The sequence below is a fragment of the Daphnia pulicaria genome, chromosome 9 (assembly GCF_021234035.1).
Source record: "Daphnia pulicaria isolate SC F1-1A chromosome 9, SC_F0-13Bv2, whole genome shotgun sequence".
NCBI classification, from domain to species: Eukaryota; Metazoa; Arthropoda; class Branchiopoda; order Diplostraca; family Daphniidae; genus Daphnia; species Daphnia pulicaria.
In genome coordinates, this window is record NC_060921.1 from 4,056,201 (window position 1) to 4,074,410 (window position 18,210).

Here is an 18,210-nt window from a genome sequence, read left to right on the forward strand (position 1 = left end):
ATCGCGTTTCACGCACGAACGCTCCGCGCCCGTCTCTCGGTCTCTCCTCTCTCTCTCTTTCTCGTCTATTCACAATCTATAGATCACATTCAACGAAGAGAAGAGAGAACGAAAGAGTGAGATAGTGAGCTGGCTGGACAAGAAATAAAATGCATGCCCAGAGTGTAAGAAGAAGAAGAAAAAAAAAGCTATAAAGCGAGCGCGTCTACATATATTTTACTCTACTTTACTCTCCGGTCCAAGCTGCTAACTAAATAAGATCGATCGATGACACCCACTAGTGTATGTATCCCGTGGGCGTTTCTTTGCTGAACGAAAATCGGATTCTCTTATCAAATCGGATTGGGTTTCTTATTTTATTTTATTTTATTCTTTTTCACCGGGGGAGTAAACACACACACACACACACGCGATGGACTTTAACTAACAACAAAAAAAGAAGAAGTGGACGCATAGACCCGAGAAGAAACGGAGTGGATTTTTCTTTGTCATCGCCTCTTGTCAAACTGAAAACATTCGAAATGTTTTTTTTTTCTCTTTTTATTTTCTTTTCGGCACGTGGCTCTTTCTTTTCTCGTCTTATATACTTTCTAGGCTACTTTACGAACCCCAGTACTACCCCAGTTTCGTCCTCTTTCTTTTTTTTTGAAGTTTGTTGTTGCGACAGATCAAATTTCATTTTTGATGTGTATAGGTTTGTTGAAGGGGGCACAACCGGATCTCAATACGCGAGTGATCCCTAGTAGTCGATGACGCGCATATCTCCGCGGAGATTGAATCACAAACATTTTATCCCGCTATCACTTTTGACTCGATATTTGTTGATAAGACTAGGCCTGTATAGACATGGCGAGTCGTATTTCTACTTTGGTGAATTATTATTATTTTTTTATTTATTATTTTCTTCCTGATCAGTTTCCGACGTCAACTTGATAGTTGATTGAATTCCGTCTCTCTTGTCTCTCCAGTAGTATAGGCCAATAATATTCTCGTTCGAAATTGCATTCATATGAAACCAGATTTTCAGGGGAATTAATATATCTCTATCCTTCTGCTCTATATTGGCGTCTTTAATATGCAACAGCGACTTGGAATACATCCGGAATCAATCTTCCTGTCTCCCCCGTTTTTTATTCTTTTATTTTTTTGTTTCCACCCCTTCGCCATGATATTCTTTCCGATTCGCTTTCCGGATGGGCATATTCTTTTTTATTTCTTTTGACTCTGTCTGTCGACGAACGACCGCGAGCGACTGCATCTGCCATGTCGTCATTCTGAATGATAACAATAGCAATAACTAGGACGATGGGCGGGGGTGGCAGCGACGTCTGCAGTGTGGGCTTGTCTTTGGGGCGAACTCATCACGCATCAAGTTCATTAGCTTCCGGTGGCCGCTCTCGCTGGATGTATAAGGGGGCAAAAGAATCTGTCATAAGTATATAGCCGGAGGAATATATGAAGCGGTTGAGGATGACCAACGGGAAGGAAGGAAGGAAGGAAAAAGATTAACATGCAGAAGACGCGTGGGATGACAGCAGCAGCGAAGGGAATAAAGAAAAAGAAAAAAAAAAAAAGGAAAAAGTGATGAAGCGACATGGTGAAGTCTTCCATCTCATTTGGCCAAACGCAGTTCTGATGCCCCGGACTGTCTCTCACTCACTCGAGTCTCTGTGGAAATTTTCCGTTGCGCACATTGTGGACGTGGTCGAGTGTTCCACATTTTTTAAACGACGACTCGCCCTGCAAGCGAAAGTGGACAACTTTTCTCTCTCTCTCTCTCTCTCTTCCAGCAACTGGAAATAGTTAGTCTTTGTCCGGAGAGAGTGAGAAGCAAAGAGTACAAGAGGCGCTCGAGTCCTCGACGATATGAGACGGCCAGCTGGTCGTTTGGAGACTATAAAGAGGACCACTCTTTCGTCATCAAGCCCTTTTCTTTTCTTATTTTTCATTCCGCAATGTCTAGGACTGGAGGTGAAAAATGGGTCGTGATAACGGATGAATGACGTTGGGTGCCATCACGGAGAAAATAGAGGCCAAGGAAAAGTGTTGGACCTGCTGAATCATGGATCCAATGATTTTCCCTATCATGGAGGAGATCCTATCTACAGACCCCAGCCGACATTTCTATTACGTAGTGGACCCGACGGGGGAAAAACGATTGAACCGGGAGTCGTAATTTTTGTTTTTCTTTTTTTTTTTCCCCTGTGCGCAGGTTATTTGTTGTTATGCAACAGCCTTGCCTATGCATGGGATAGCTCTGTTGCTGGCTCCTGGTTCGTCTTTTGTGGTGGGAATTTCGACAGTTGAGCAGTAGAAATGTCATTTTCGTTTCAAGATGTTATGTTTTTAGAACTCGCGCGCTTGTCTACCAAGTTGGTTATGAACCGCCAAGACAAAGCTCAAGGGTCGCGTGTACTTTGTGTAGTAGTCAGTATAAACTCGGTCGACTATATATAGTCACATTGTTTCAGTTAATAGACTCTGAAAGGGACAAACCGCATCGACTCGCGCTCGCTTACATATTCGCTCTCCCTTTCAATCTGATAATTATTCAAACGTCCGGAGAAAACAGACGACGGGCAAATGGGTTCCATGAAAAATGAGCAACCAGTTTGCCAGCTTCTTCTTCTTCTTCTTCTTCTTCTTCTATTATACGCGATGGCAAAGAAAGGAAATAAAAGATGACATGAATGAAACGCATGAAGTCTCGTCTGCTGGTTAAATGTGGTATTGAAGAATTCAATCAGTTTGATATTTATGTAAGTGCGCCATTTCGGATACGACAAAAAGGGAGGAACGAACCCGAGTCGGATCACGGCGACTGATGTTGCATAGACGGGCGGGGCTGGGCGGGGTTATACAATCTAGCGCGGATGGTAGACGACATATCTCATTTCTTTCGTCTTTCGCTTCTCTCTTTCCACCGATCTATTCTTTTTTCTTTCTCTTTTGTCCGAAGCTTTCATCTCCCCCAGAGACAGTTCTCGTGAACTGCCAATCCCAAAGATATACTATATATATATATATGCTCTCTCCGGTATGACTTATCCTATTAGGTAAGAGACTCACGTTTTTTCCTCCCTCCGCGTTGATTTCCCGAGTAAAAGCGTCATCAACTCTAGACCTACTATACTCTACGTATAGGTCTATATTTGATGCAAGTGCAATAGATCCTATTGGGGTTTGAGATGTACTAGACTCTAATATGATGTGCGCTATCTGTCTTTGCGAGTTGCGCGGGCTATTAAACGTTATTGCGTGTAGTAATACAGCAGGGGGAAAAAAGTAATTTTTGAAGGTTTTCTCTTTTATTTTTCCGCGAAAGTCATTTTGATTTGAGTTTTTTTTTTTCTATGACGTTATTGCGACAGATGATTTGTGATTTCGGTTTTTTTTTTTCTTTTCCTTTTCTATTTCGTCCTTTTTATCTCGATAGATTCGGTTGTCGCGGCTTGTTTCTCTGCGTGTCACTAGATCGGTTCGCGACACGAACAACTGCAATCGTCATGAATCGATCCGTAACCGACTGGATATTACAGGCCCCTATATATCTTTCCATCATTTCCGAGTTGACTCTTAGTTTTAGTGCTATTTTATCGCCTCTAGACGCCCACACACAGACCTCAATTGATCTTGGTTCATACATACAATTCCCAAGCAAAAATTCAGATGAAACAGAAATTGTGTGAACTGGTTATTATTCTCTCAATTCACGTACGTAATAACGCGAAACATTGCGGATGAGGGGGGGCAAAAAAAAAGGAAAATAGGCCAGTGTGTCAGTCTTTCCTCATCCGTTGGGTATATAACTCGGTATTATATATACTGCAGCAGCAGAGACTCTATAGTCCTATAGTCCTATAGATTTACGTCGGGGATTTACGGCAGTCGGGAGGAGAAGGATTGATATGAGACGCCACCAGACTCTTTCTCTCTCTCTGCGTGTTTGTATACATGCACCATAGCTATGGGCGTCAAGGGAAAATCTGCCGAGAGCCGAGAGAAAGGCCAGAAAATCATCGTCTTGGCGTGGTGCAAACGAGAAAATGAAGATAGCATCTCACGCTTTGGCTCTCAAGTCGAACCAGCCAATCAATAACCAAGCGTGTGTGTATTATTATTATTATTATTACAACGTCTGCGAGTCAGAGCGCAGAGTTATTCCATCATCGTGTGCTGCTGCTGGCACTCTCCGACTTTTCACTCTCTCTATAAATGTGTGTAGTGCATCTTTTGAATTGGATTGAAATTGATGGCGATAAAGAACCCATCGGACCGTCGATAAGGGGGGACGTCGGGATTTTTCTCTGATGCAAAAATTCGTGCCGTGACGTCAATCGGCGATGATCGGCTTCTCTTTTTTGTGTGTGCGTTACCCTGCGGTGAGATTCATGTGGTGTTTATGCAGCGGAGCACTTTGCCAGAGCACACGGCTAACTGCTTTCGATATTTATTATCATGGTAATTTTTTTATGGAACTACTACAAGACTTAAACCAACAAGAAAAGAAAAACTGCACATCACAACTAATTCGGCTCAAAATAAGAGCCTGGTTGTTCTTGTTTGTTTTCCCGATTGATTATTTATTACTGTTCACCAACGCCTCATTTCTCTGACGTCGTATCAGTCTTCCGCGCTCGAATAATTTCCCGTCGCATTCACAAGTATCTCGTTATTATGTGCGCTGCTGTTGTGCTGTGCATCAGTCTATTATTATGTCGTAGACACTGTGTGTGTGTGCATGCAAATGTCAGCCGGTGGCTCCGGTTGTAATCAGCTGATTTGTTGTGTTACATTCGTCTTACATATCAAAACCGTTAAGTCACTCGCCTGTTTTGCATTTCGCTTGACGGGGGTTTTCTCTTTTTTCTTTTTTTCTTTTTTTCTTGCTCCTTTCGCTTGTTGCGTTGTTATTAGTCGAATGTGAGCTGCTCGCTACTCTTTCCCATCGCGAGTTTTGCGTATTATTTATTTGAAATGATGGGCCCATCAATACGAAACGAAGCTGTCATGGCGACCGGAAATGTCGAAGCCGATTATTGCATTTTTCAGGAACAAGGAACTATTGATTTTTCAAGACGTTTAATGTCACCTTTCACCTTTTTTGTTTCTCTTGGAAGCTCAAGTGGAGACGTTAAATAACCAATGAGTTTTTATTTGGAAAATATCCATTCAAAAAAATGTTTAAATGGCTGACATTTATGTACGGTAACTTTTATTTTTGAGAATTGTGCGATATTTTTAAGTTTTGCAAAGAAAAAAAAATTCTATCCAATCAATTTTCTACACCTTAAAAGCAGTTTAATTTTTGTGTCATAAATAATCAACTGCTGTTCACTTACTCATTTGATACGCTGCAGCTCATCGGGATTAGAAGGGTCATTTCGTATTAATGAATCAAAAACGGGCCTCTGGTTTTACAAGACCGTCCAAAACTTGGTCCAAAAGGTGAAACTACTTTCCGGGATTTCGGGAACTTAATTCATAATCATTAATGGCCTCTTATTGTTACGCTTTTAAGGTCCAGGCTGGCTGCTAGTTGGTTCGCTTGTTTAAAAGATGAGAGTGTAGAGAGCGCTGTATAGCCGCAATTGATTTGTCACATTGGGTACAAGAGCATTCTAAGACTCGTCTATTTTTCATATTCTCTTGTGTTTTTAGAAAACTGGCTGCCGAGTATATTCTTTTGTCGCCCTGTTGCATTGTCTGGCATTTATTTTTAACGACACTGTCCTGGGCGGCGCTTTTCCCTTGTCCCAGTCTATTACTTCACAAAAAGTTTGAGAAAACTTACAAAACGAGAATCCATCTTTTAATGCATTTCAGAGATCTGAGTGGCAGCGACACAATGCGCGCCAAGTTTAAAAAAAGAAAAAATAATCTCTCCCAAACGCCACCGAAAACATCTCACGTCTAGTGAAAAGAAAAGAAAACAAACTTTCACACACACACACACAATAAAGAAATGCGCAACAAAGACTTTTTTTTAATTATTATTCTTACCTTTGTCTCTACTATTAAGAGATGAAGCTTGTGTGTACGGCCCCAAAAGTTTTGTCGTTTGAGAATTCGAAATGTTTCAAAATGCTCGGCACCCACTTGCACTTTTTTTTCTTCTTCTGCTTTGAAAAAAAATAAAGAAAAACTTTGATTTCAACTCAAATAATAACTGCGTGGGTCTGCAGGCATCGATTCACGTCAGTGAAGTCGTCGGACGTTTATTTCGGGAGGCTGGAAAGCTTTCAGGTGTTCACCCGTGAAAGCGGGGAAACGAAATTGACATGGTGATCCGTTTCAATGAAAATTGCGGAACTGCACAGCAGAATAGGCGTAGTAGTACTTTCTTTTCTTTTAGCTCATTTAGATTCAATAACACACGATTTCAGTTTGCTGATTATTTAATCCGAAGTCCGGTCGAATACCCGGCGTTGAGTATAGGATCTGACACTGTTTACGTTAGTCTTTTCGAAGTAGGGCATGATTTGTCACCTACATTTTATTCCTGCACAGCGCGCAAATGTTGTGGTGTGTTAACACAAGGGCGGACCACCACCACCACCAGCACCGTTGGGAGTAAACGAAAGAAGAAGAGTCGGGTCACATGCAGCAGCCGGGAGTGCGCAACTTGTAACTGGGTCGAGATCGCTGACTGAAATGCACAGACATTGCCGACATGGCCAAGTTCAATGGAACCGTGGCGACGGCAGAGAGAGTGTGTGTGTCGTGCAGCTGTAAGGCAACAAGAGCGAAATAGGTGCGAGCCTGCGCAGTTATTTCAACTGGGCACCAAAAAAGAAAAAGAAAAGAAAAATGGAAATATTAAAAAGCAAGAAAACAACCAAAGTTTTTTTTTTTTGCACAGCTGATGTGTGTGTTGTTATGCATATCGACATTTAAGCAGTTTTTTTTTTGTGGTTGAATGTCGAAGCTGGCGGATCTGTGCCGGATCGATACGCTCGAAAATGACGTCGTCTGTAGCGTCGGCTGTGTCGCTTCGCTCGGCACTTATTTGGATTTCTCCGATTCCGGCTCGTTTGCAATCGACGACGGATGGAGTAGCAGACTTGAATGTTGGGTGACATTAGAATCTCGCTTCAGGCGACAGGCAAAGCGGAAGACGTGGCGGAGGGGGGAAACAAAACACATAATCGTTCGTTGCGGGTTTCCCAAAACTCTCTTTGATCGGCTTCACTTATTTTGTCCGTTTTACTCGATGTGACGGGTCGTTTGATCCGCTGGAAGGCTTGTACACACGCACAAGATTGGTTTCTTTTGTACTTGTTATATATCGCCTAATTTTTAGATTTATTTTCTGATTTTCTCGGCGAGTTTGACATAGTCGTCGCGCAGCCGTGTTTCGGTCGGCTGATTCGTATCGTTTTCGGGTAATCATTCCATCGGTAGATTCCGCGAATGGCGAATGAGCTCATCGCTTCGGCCTCACGGCTCTTGACTAGATGCTGATGCCCAGCATCGCGGCCAATCTCTGTGAAGTTTGAACTTCAAAGAAGCTGACTGTATACATTTGCGAAACGATCGTGTCAGGGCGTTGATTTGAATTTGCCCGTCGTGAAATCAACAAGGGCCGTCCAATGGAGGGGAGAAAAAAAAAGAGAGCCGGGCCGGGCCGTCTCTCTTCTGCGAACGCGGCTGTCTTCATTTGTAGCTAATATGTATACGGCCGCAGCGGACCAAAGTGGAGATGAAATTCGATCTTTTGCTGCTCACTCGGCAACTTGAACTTGGTTATATCACGGCCCGGAATACCGTCCGGAAATGACGCACCATCATTCCGGATGGACCTTAGTATTGTTTGAGTAACAACAAGCTCATGCAAACGTGTGTCGCTCGGATTTTCCTCATTAGTTCACACCCCCGCGCTGATGGCAGCCGCCCGGCTAAAATATTGATTCTTTTCCGCACACATCCGTTGATTCCAAATGACGCCATAGAATATGCCAATTTGAACAAGCCTTGCGATTTCCTTGCGTCATTGGAGGTGTACATATAATCCGGCTTTTAATGTAATTGCCATCAAATCCAAGTGTTATTTTCCGTCCACCGAGGTGACCCGGAAAACTTTGGGCGACTTCCGGCGGTCTTGGTGGGGGGTCACGTCTATTCCATTGGGTTTTATTGATGAGCTCTGCGAGGGAAGATGACGCCAGTCACGGAAGACGGATAGCTGTGGCGGTACTTTGAGATTTATTATTATTATTTCTTGGAAAGAAAAACATCAAATTCTTTTGCGACACTGTTTAAAAAACAATCCTCTTGTATAAATGTATTTCTGAATCTCTAAACGAGTTCTTGGTTCATTATTCCATCATTTTTTAAAATGGCGTCGTTTTCCACTCGTGACCGGCTTATGAAATTCGTGATCTGTCGAGTAGTTTCTCGTCTCTGTTATGTCCGGAGGGACGGAGAGGGGGGCACCGAGTCCATGCGCGGCCGTAAGCGAGGAGATTAAAAGTCCATTTAGATCCTTTGATATTTTGAACAACCTCTCCTATTTTGCCCAGCGTCACTTAGACTCACAGCTGCCGGTCAAGGGAGACGCCGCTTTTTTTTTCCCATCCAACCGATTGCCGTTTTGAGCGATTGCGCTCTGCTCTTTTTTGCCCGTCCAAACTGTTTCTATGTCGCTGTCGGATTGATCGCCATACCCATTGCATCAGATTGCCTTTGATCTTTTTTTTTTTTACGTAACTTTGACCGAATTTTTGGTGATGTTGGTCGAGTAGTTTTGCCGCTTTTAGATTTTCATTTCTAATTTGATTCGATCCCCAACGCACGGACAATTTCTCTCAATTAGTTTGATAGGCTTCCCGTGTTTTTCACGGAGGGGGAAACCGACTTCCATTGATGGATGTGCATGTCCGGCTGCGGTTGAAATACCTCATCAGCCATCATTTTTTTTGTTTCTCGGCCGCCGCCTATTGTAAACGTTTTCTATGCCCACTAAATCTAGAACGTCATAGCGGGTGTAGGCTAGAACCCCCAAAAGTAACGTAGGTCGTCCATATCTTGTATACGTGTTCACCATAGAATCATTTGCTTTAATTGAGACTCCCCTCGACCTTAGATGGAGAAAGTCTAGTTGGTAGTCGTGAGACCGCGGCCATGTTGAAATACCCGCCAACGTAATAGCCGCCAGTGTTCACAAATGCCTACAGGAAGGATGCTGGCTAGAATAAACACATACACAGTATAATACAAGAGAGAGGGGGGAAATCTGCATATCTAACGTCGAGATCAAAACCTGGCGGTTTGCGTACAAACTCACAAAGAGAAAGAAAATCTGCTACATGCACACACTCCTATTTCTCGGTATAGAGAGAGAGGGGTGGGGATTAATTTTCAATGAAGCAGAGAGCCTAGAGGCATCTACTAGGTCGATCCTATTCTGGCTTAAAAGACATTTAGAGAGCGTTAGCATGTCTGGATACAGGATCGGGACGGCGGCTGCACAGGTTGAAATCTACACACAGCACCCCCTCCCACAAAAGCCCAACTTTTGTGGTTTGCCTGGTGCCCTGTATGTGTATACTTGTGGCGCATAATGAGACACAGCGGAGGCTCTTAACCAAAATCTACCGAGAGGTTTATTCCTGCTCTCGTCTGTCCTAAAGCTTTTTAAAAAATGCGGGTTCTACTATTCAATGGATATATTCAACGGATTTTCACTCTCTCGGGCGTGTGCTGCTGTATTAAAATCATAATAGGCATTTACCTATTCATATCCAGTAAATATGCTAGAAGAGTAGCCCAGTCCCTGTCTAGATATAGACCCTGTAACATGTTATAGTAGCTAGGATTTTTATTAAGACTCTCCAACTGAGCTGTTGATTTTCCTTTTTGTTTTTTGGATCAGCTCCAGAAATTCATTTCAAAACGAAGAATCAAGCAAATGAGATGATGGCCGTACCCCCGGCGGCGGTGGTGGTGGTCGACTGGTGGCACTTTCATCCGCCAATGGATCGTAAATTGCACCAGTTTCCCCAGCAGCAGCCGTATAGTACATAGAAAGATCCGACCGGTATCATCTCTTCCGCCGACAGCTCGTAATGACGTTGGCAGCTATCCAGAGCTGTTCTTTAAGAAGCGCATTCAAACCTTCTCCCGCCCGTCGAATGTATTTTACACATTGGAAGAGAGGAAAGCGATAAGCGGATAGCGCAGGGAATCCTATTTCGCATTTCGTTATATTTTCTTCAACCACATCAGCAAACCTCCTTGCTGCTGCTGCTGCTGCTGCTGCTATACTGCGTCCGGGGATTTTTCATTCCCGGCAACTTTCTTTTCTGTCTCGAATAAAAAACTGAAACCCCCCCATCACGTTTCCATATTTATAGAGTTTCTGCACGATACATTGGAGGCGGAATGAATGCGACGCGGGTGCGGCTTCTGGTGAAATCATTTGACAAATCAAAAGCACAGGACTATATACCGGAAAACACCATAGCCACAGCATCGTGACCGAGAGTGTTGGGCTGAAATCGATTACATCTTTTCTAACCTCGCTCAGACTATATATTTTCTAGAAATTTCGAGACAAAGTGAGGGTTGCTAGGCAATCGAAATGATTTGATACTCGTAAATTTGAGAGGGATAGGTTGTTGGCTTGTTGCTACTGTATAGGCCAGGCAATTGTTAGGCTCTATCGCTGTTTGATATTTTTAGTAGCCGTCAATAGACTTTTGGGAGAGAAAGGTGACTGAAATAATACTGATTGTCCGGCAACAATCGCCTTCATGTCGTCTAAATTACCGTAGTCTGAGAAACTTGTTGCCAGCCCGTATGAATTTCTAGCTAACTTATTACATACAGTGTAGGACTGTAATCTATTTAACTTCAACGTGGAATAATGAGAAATTAAAGTCAATATCTTCTGCGCTATTATATTCTGATGCATCTGATTAACGCATTAGTATAGTGATTGAGTGTGTGGTGTTATTACTTCCTATATAAGAGAAGCAATCCAGGAATTTGATGCCCGCCTGCCCCCCGGATGACATTGTTGTGCAGGATCCGCCAAAAGGTTGGCGGAGTCTATATTTATGGAACAGAGGGAATGCATTACCGATGCTGTTTGTGACAGGAACTGACAGCACTTATTTTTCACTAATACTGCTGCAGCTGGCTACGACACGCTGCCGGAATTGCGATCCATCGCGCGGATTCATCGGCTGACTCCGTTGTCAGCCGGAATTGCAATATCCCGACAAATCACACGTGTCTTTTGATTAAAACCTTTTTCGCCGTTTATTTGGCAACCTTTTCACCATCTAGCCACACCTCCCCCCCCCCCCCCCGCTTTTATTCTTTTGTCTTATTTACTTCTGTCTCACTTCGTGTGTGCATTTTATTCCAGCGAGGACCAAATGAAAGTTCAAAGTGAAGAGATCAACTCTCTTGAAGCGCTTTCTCCTCCAAGTTGTCGACATGACGACGATAAGTCGGCAATATTTGATATGTCATGCAGTTGGGACTTGGCGGATGTGATGCCATGGACAACTCGTTGTGAATCTTCTCGGAGATTTAAAGAGGTGCTCCATACGGGCCCTCATCTCGTCTGACTGGACAAGTATCGCTGACTTTGCGACCTTTGTCCACTAAATACAATAATAGACTTCGTATTACCTTACTGAAGTACATACACGTCAGAAAAATTCACAAAGAGCAGCCGCACAAAAATAATAATTCCTTGTCAAAGAAAATAATTTTCCTTGGAATTACTAACTCTAGTTATACATACACTCAAGAGAGAATTGTCTTTGCCGATGGAGAATGGACCCAAGTAGCAGAGGAAATGAAAAGAAAACAACACAGTACGGTGTACAGTAATTTAATATTGTTTTTATTTGAGTTAATTTTCATCGAGGAAAGAATTTGTACACATACGGGCACGATGAAACAATTATTTATCCTTAAAATGATGGCTTGTGTAACCGTAACCAAAAAAACAAGTACAAATTGTAGAAAAGCAGAAAGAGAAGGGATTATCGGCCCTGAAGGGGCATCTGAAGTAGAAGAAAATTAAGCCCAAAGATGAGTACATTCAGTGGGATGGAAGATCTCAGCGCAGACTGCCTCTGAACCGCCGCTGGTCGATCACCTGAGGACACACGAAACGAAACAAACGAAGCCAAGGATTAGATTCTCCAGCCAATTTTAAATTATATCGGTACAATATCATCAAGACATTTTTGCGTTCTATCCATGTTCGTCGCTGGTAACCGTAATTCTAATGGAATTGAAACAGGGAAAGAGTGAACGGCAGCCGACCAAATAATTCAAGATTAGATGCAGGTGAATTTTCTCAACTTTTATTGCGCTGCTGACTGAAAGCGTTTCCCTTTTCTTGTGTGACGCCGACATAAAGTATAAAGTTAAAGCCTTGATTTTGCACGAAGAAGTCCTGAAGAGAACCAACTTTTCCCATCTCGTCACTTTGACTAAGGTGGAAGCATCCCGCCACCACATTGACGTTCACCTTGGCCCTCGAGAAATGGCGATGAAAGTGAGAATGATTAGAAAATGACATGATACGCCCTAATGCAGGTTTCCTATACGGCGATTATGGTTTCATCTGATGAAAGGTATCCACTTAAAATGACATAAGATGCTTACAGAAATGCCCAAGGTCTTTGCAGAGTGAAGGAGAAAATCGAGTCGTGTTGAGCGCAAGATTGTCGGGCGTCTATTTTCGTGACATCTTTTTCTTTTCTAGGGGATGCCATAACCACTGGCATTGGGAGCTTCGTATACGATGGGCAGTTACGAGTATTAATACGCAAGTACGGCATTCAATCGATCCAACACGGACTGAACGCCAGTCGTGGACATTGCGAGTTGAAGGTTCAATGTCTCGTCTGGGGGACGTTCCGTCGACGCCAACGACATGGAAAAAACTCGAAAAACTTTTTCATAAACTGCAACCCAATTTCATCGACCATCAAAGCTGAAGAAAGGCTCAAATAGCGATGAATAAAGGGGGGCAGTTTGGGAATTGACATCAACACGCCAGATATTCGGCTGGAGAAATGCCAAACTTGCGGCACGCAAAAAAGCAATTGAAAAAAGGACAAAGAGCAACGAAGATATGACAAGAAAAAACTCACTTAAAAAACGGAGTGAAAGGCCAACAGTTATTCCTGCCTACTACTGGAAAATGGAATTCCCCACTCTATTTTAAAATAGAGAGGCGGGAGTTTGATGCCGCGAAAAGATGCTGAAAATAATTTGCAAAGGAAGACGATACGGAAATGAAAAGAGATGGGCTCGTTGTTAGGAACCGAGACAGTCCCTGATCTATCAATCGACTTGCCATAGACGACGACTGAGCCGAAAGATTAAAAATGAATTTTGTTTTATACATTCAAGTTATTTTATTTGCGCAGAATGGAATTGCAAACTGAAGGGAAAGTAACTGTCAACACAAAAATTACTTGCGTACTTTTATCTCTCGAGTCTTGAAAGTCAATTTAGTTCGATTCTCTTTTCCTCCATTTGGCCGTCGAGTGCTGCCCAAGTTATTCAACTCCTTCCCTTTGACAAACACTTTCCTTCGTCCCGTCTTCCTTGGAGGAGAGACTCGATCGAAAACTTTGTCGTTTCTGTTTGCGATTGTCAAGAGTTTGCTGGCCCATTTTCAGTTGCGGAAGTAAATGGAAATGCAATCCGATTTGGAAACAGTGGGGGGGATTGAACCGCGTAATTGCTTTTCATTCACAATGGCGATCAATCAGAAAAGGTCGTACATGTTGTATGTTATACACCTGGATGTTATTTAAAAGAGCTGCTGTCGGGGTCACGACATCCATAATTACATCGGCACAAAAGACGGCGACGACCAGATGGCGTGTGGACGGAGACGGCCCATTCCAGGTATCTGGCAACTTTTTCCTTCTTCACCGGCACATGAGTAAGTGGCCATGCAGAATATTTTGTGCAGCAGACAACTTTATATGTTATAGAATTTATTTGCTTAATCGGCGTTGTTATTTGTAAGAGACAAGGAAAGATGCCAGTGGATTCCAGCGAGAAGTCGCCCGAGTCTTTTTTCTCTTTCTTAGAAAAGAGAATTTGAATGTTCAACTGTTTCACGCGCCCGTTTTCCACCTCCGTGAATGAATCATTGAAAAGTTAAGACAAATGCCAAGTAAACTTAAGGAACACGTGACCCAATGGATTTCAGTTTACTGCGAATTCTAAATCTATTCAAGAAAATTGCCATTGCATGAATTTGACAGGCTCCTACTTTCCATATATAATAGTTTTTTGTAGCCTGGAAATGTTTTGTTGCCAGGAATTGATAGCCATCAGTGGGGAATAAGCACGAAACAATTCCATCAGCAATTTTTGTTTGTCCCCGTCAATTTCAGATGCCAACGGAAATGGTAGACGCACTACAATTCGATTTGATTTGTTCAACACAAAGTCCTTACGATAACGTAAGAAATCGAATGGACATGAAACGGGTTCTATACGTGGATCGATAGTTTTACCTTGTGAAACAAAGACGTTGACTGATGCGGATTTTCCTCTCCACGGTGCACAGGTATAGTTGCCGGAATCGGCTGGATCTGCTCGCTGGATCACCAAACGGCTCGTCCACGCCATCCAGTCGCTTTTTCCGGCGATGGATTCAGCAACATCTTCCAGGTAAATGGACACCAACCCCAAACCGGCCGACGATTTGCCGCCGTGAATCAGCGGCCGGCCGTTGTGAAACCAAACGAACGGCGCTCTGCCACCCACCACCTGCTGAAATGGAATCGACTCTTAAAATTGGCGGGTTGCAATTGGGTGAATTATCTGCCGGACGTACCGCGGGTAACGACAACTGGTGAAGTGCCGTCTGCTGTTCCCGGTTGGTCTCGTTGCTGTTGTTAATATGGAAATTGTTGGCTTCTGGGTAGAGTTTGCAATGCAGTTGGATGTTGCTCTCGGCTTCGACGTGGTGTTCGCTGCCCTCGACGACCGACGCAACCGGCGCCCAGACTAAAAGTTCGACAAAGTGCGAAACTTGTCCATGTCCGCCCGCTATCTGCGTCGGACGTCGGTAGGAAAAATAATAATTCAAATACCGTCAATATAATTCACATTTCCTGTGTGACATTTTGTAATAATTCTAGAGTGTTTTGGCATTTGTTCCTTTTGTTTGATTTGGAGGGGTTTCGTTCAGCGTGAATGAGTTATTGGTGGGATCGTCACGTTTTCATACACGGCCGAATCGTCACGCAATCTGAACGCGAGTCAACGGCTCTCAGATTCGTACACAAATGCACTTCCTTTTCTTATTTTCTTTTCTTATTTTCTTTTCTCGCCTCTTTTAAACATCCAGCAGAATGGCCTGTCTTCCCATTCAGTTGCTCTTCCATTTATACATGTACGCCTATACTCACTTTTCTACACATTCACTAGAATAAAAAAAGCTCGAACTGAATCATGGATGGACGGCGCCGAACGGGGAGCCAGGAACTGCTGGACCAGAATCAACTTGACGGGACGATTCATTAGAGCGTGAATAAGAAAAACGAATACCCGGTTGGCAAGGAAAGGAAGTAAAAACAAATAAACGAGTGGTGACGTCATGTCAGATTTTTTGTCTCTGATGGTTATGGATGACTGCTGGATTGTCAACAGGATCACGTTCTACTAACACCCGTATCATCGAGAGCCCAGTCGTATTTTCCCTTTTATTGATTCACGTTTTCTTTATTTACCTGACATTCATAGGTGCCTGAATCGTAGAGTTGCGGCGATTTGAGCATCAGAATCCAGTCGGGTGAGCCGGGCCGGTTGAGGACGCTGAAACGGCTGTCGGCCGTGTAGATGTGACTGCCGGACGACATGATGTGCCAATCTCTCCGCCGAATCCACGAAACCTGTCGCAAAAGTGACAACCAAATGGGGAAATTAGAATTCATTAACTGCGTTTCATTCCATCAATCATTAATCAAATGTGTCGCTTATGGAATCCTGAAAAGGGCAATGTGTCGGTGGCAATCCTGAACAGGACAATCAAAGCTGAGCGTAAAGTCCAGAACCACAAAATGTCATCTGCTTGTATCGCAATTAAAATTGTACCTTGTGAATGTGCGTTGGGATTCTGTGTCGCCTTTTGACTGGCGACAAAGTTTTGTTAAACTCACGCGGAATTTCACCTCATCTTCCGTTAACATTGGAATATGGAGAATATTTAGGCACATGGAGGGTCATAGGTTATTCAGCACGACGAGGATGACAGTCGTAATGCACCGGGAACATTTGCATAACTGACGACCGGTTGGTTTCTGGAACGAAAACGCAGTCGAGGAAACTGATGGCCTGTGCATATTAACGACCCAGTTGCCACAAATCAACAAAGTGGTTCGGTTAGAACTAAGTAACAAGTAGCACCCATCCAACTCCTCTTTTTTTTGCTTAAAAATTTAATCGCAGTGCAATTTTTGACCCAATTTTGTTGTTATGGCGAAGCTTTTTTAAAATTGTAGCTTTAAGATTATTTGGCTGTGGATTGTTGCCGGCATATCGTTCCACTCACATTGTCCTCGTACGTTTTCGCCAAAGTTTTCTAAGTTCGTCGCATTTAATTCCTCCGATACTGTACAGTGTACTTTGATATTCGATTATCTTGCCTGAATCCTTAAACTGTCATCTGCACTTTCGGTGGACCCCCTTCCTTTCCTCTTGATAATTATTAATGATCCGCCCAAAACGTCTCAAGATTTTCAAGTTGCAAGTGAACAAGGAAGGCGAGAGACTTCAGACAAGCAGCTAAGAAGGAACTAAGAAGGAAGGATCGTTAAATTATCAACTTGGAAAACGATTGGAGTTGCTCAGAAAGGTGTAACAAAAAAGAAAAAAAGATTTGATGCGAGACGACTCTGAGGAAGTCAAACAAACCTGCAAGGTTTCAACCGTCACGTAGGAAAATCTAACCTTCTTGTCCATCAACGGCGTTGTCAAGGAAGATATACAGTGTACACCAATAACCAGATCCAAACAACGAAATCGGATATCGAGAAACAAGCAAATAACACATCCGATGAGTCTTTTGAGAGCCTAGGAAACAGGAAGACGCCGAAAGGGAAAACTCGTGTCGTTGACGTCAACAACATGTTCCCCGTGATTGTAAAACAAGTAAAAAGATGCTGAACATCTTAATATGCAAATGTTGTTTCCAACGTTGTCGTGACAGTCTCATTTTTCGCTCCTTTTTTTCTCCCCCTTATCTGTTAATTAATGCAACAAAGTTTCAAATAACAGACGACGATTTTTCAAAATATTCTCTCTAGTCCATATTATCTGTTATGAAATTGTACTGAATAAAACGGTTAAAATTTTATTGAATCTTTCATTTTTTTGGGGTCTGGGTAGGACCGGTAGGGTATGAAAAAAAAAAGCGCGAAAATGAAAAAAAAATTGCGGTCTGGATTTGAATTTAGGGGGGTCGATTTTTTAAAATAAATTGTAATCGATATCTCTTAAACACAAAACACTGCAAATTGGAAGATTAGTGTCGTCTGCTTCGTTCTCGTTTCAATTCGAAGTTTCGTCAAGACTCTGAGATATCAAAGAAAAACGGAACGATCACTATTTGGGACATGGGTGAACGAAAATAAAATTACAAAAATTTGGTCATCGTGATGTCAACTTTGGTGTCGAAGCCATGGCATAGGAACAGTCCCATACCATGTCGCAGCTTTCCATATGTGCTCCATGCTTTCCATGCTCTCCATGCTGTTTGGCAGGTAAACAAAACACTCAGAATAAAAATGGGATGACTATGGGAGCTTAAATAGAAGAGTTCAACTTGTTCCAAGTTTGTGATTGTGTGAAGCATTATTTATCCCCTTGTCGATGCATGGCAGTTTGTTTGCACTTCATGTAACCTTTTCCTCTGTGCAGATTTCAGGCATATGAGCCACCCATCGTAACAGCAAAGTTTTGCTTGTGCTGGACCTTCAGTCACATGATTTGACTGATGACCTCCTGTCATCAGCAACAATCTCATCACTTTTTTAAACTATATGACCTGCCAGATTTTGAATGATGCATGACCTTCAATTCTCCTACTTAGTACAACAATTATTTGCAACTTTTCCTTGCTTGTTATTGTTTCTGTAAACATTTTTTGTTATTCATTGTTTTATAATTTGTTTTATAATTCTTTTTAGATAAACAGCATCCCGTTTAATT

At 42.7% G+C, this 18,210-nt stretch overlaps 2 protein-coding genes across 4 annotated transcripts in view; both read right to left on the reverse strand.

The window, feature by feature from the left end:
• LOC124313083 (dipeptidase 1-like) overlaps window positions 1-18,210 on the reverse strand; it is a 1,013,891-nt gene that overhangs the window by 728,827 nt on the left and 266,854 nt on the right. The gene's annotated exons all lie outside the window — the stretch shown is intronic.
• The window catches only part of LOC124313182, a 57,437-nt gene that overhangs the window by 19,763 nt on the left and 19,464 nt on the right, over window positions 1-18,210 (reverse strand). The gene's annotated exons all lie outside the window — the stretch shown is intronic.